The sequence below is a fragment of the Myotis davidii genome, unplaced genomic scaffold (genome assembly GCF_000327345.1).
Source record: "Myotis davidii unplaced genomic scaffold, ASM32734v1 scaffold803, whole genome shotgun sequence".
Lineage (NCBI taxonomy): Eukaryota > Metazoa > Chordata > Mammalia > Chiroptera > Vespertilionidae > Myotis > Myotis davidii.
The window spans coordinates 1,364,214-1,365,942 of record NW_006295567.1 but is presented as its reverse complement, the minus strand read 5'-3'; positions in this window follow the sequence as shown (position 1 = coordinate 1,365,942).

Below are 1,729 nucleotides of genomic sequence, written 5' to 3'. Positions count from 1 at the left end.
CACGCTGGGCACCTTCCCACCGCCGGTATTTACCCAGCAGACCCAGCCCGCTTCCTGCTCGCTGCACAGTGGCCGCCTGTCCAGGGCAGACAGAGCCCCAGTGTCCTGTCAGGCCCCCCCAGGAGGGTGCCCCTCGAGCTCACACCACCAGGCTGGGCAGCGTGGGGTGACTCACCGGGCCCACAGAGGCCACGTCGGTGTGACCACCACAAACATTCGGTCACTCTGCAGGCCCGCGCTGGAGGGATCCCAACTGTGCTCACAAAATCCACCGCCTCCCCAGCTCTCCTGGGCACCCGCCCGTCCTAGGCCCCAGCGAGGGGGAGCAGTGGGAGGCAGTGTGGCGCAGTGGTTTAAGGGCACACGCCACGCAACCCAAAGGCCACGTGTGACAGGACTGCACTTACGGGGAACAGCCAGCGCAGGCAAGTCCGGAGTCAGACAGCACAGCCTGGCTGCCGGGCTGGGGGTGGGGGCGGTGACAGCTAACGGGTATGGGTTCCCTCTGGGGCAACGGAAAGTTCTGGAGCCACACAGTGTGCACAGCTCTGCGCGCACTAAAACCCCTGCACGGCGCACTCCGGAAGACGACGTTGTTCTTACTGGTACGTGAATGGCCCCTCGGTCGGCCGCTAGCTCTGAGATCTTGGACAATGGCTTCCCCTCCCGGAGCCTGTTTCCTCGGTGACACAGGGTGTGGCACATACAGGGTGTGGCACATACAGGGTGTGGCACATACAGGGTGTGGCACACTGCGGGGGCTCACAGACATGCTGCCCTTCCTCAGAGGTGCCCGCTCTGTCCGGGCCTCCCCCTCCGGTCACAGCGCAGCCCAGGAGCCCGCCCTCTGACTCAGTCCTGCTCAGAGCCGGATGCTGCCAGCTCCAGCCCAGGAGGGTGGTCTCAGAGCCTCCTCGCCCCTCCCCCCGGCCCAACCCCTCTCCTGGAGGAAGACAGTCACAGAGACCACCCCCACCCCCCGACAGGACTGTGTGGCCTCAGGAACCATGAGACGGCCTGGTCTGTTCCCCACCTGCCACTCGCCGGCAGGTGGCCTTGAGCGAGTCACATCTCCTCTCTGGGCCTCAGTTTCCTCATCTGTAAAATGGGGAACACCGCTGAGTCCGAATTTGCTTTGTAATTATTTGCTGGACTGCAGATCTGTGCTTTACATTAAAAAGCTGCCAGCACAGCTCCTACACCACGGCCGCTGTGGGCAGTAAATGTGATCACTGGGGAGTTTAGGACACAGCGGCTGCGTTCTTATTGTTGTTAACGTTCCTTCCATTTCCAGCTGGGAAGACAAGCCCAGAGCAGGCAGGACAGAGCAGGCGCTGGGACCCAGACTTCCTGGCCCCAAGGCGGGCTCGTGACTCTACTAGGTTTCCTCACCTCCTCATTTCCATCTCTCGCTGCCTCTGGGAAGCTATCAGGACAGGCGCTGGACCATTTCCCACCTGGGAGACTGAGGCCTCGGGAGAGGACGCCCACCCCAACATACATACACCCTCCACCTATCACACCTGCAGAGCCCAGAGGAGGGCAGACACTCGGAACAAACCGGTCGGGTGGGGCTGGGGAAGGGAGCCGGAGGCAACAGAAAACCGGTGTGCGTGCACCACCAGCCTGTGCCAACAGCAGGCGAACAGCCAGGACCAGGGCTGCAGCCAGAGCCCAAGGCCCACCCTCCGCAGCGCCTGCCGTGTTCGTGCATTCACACAGCACCTTC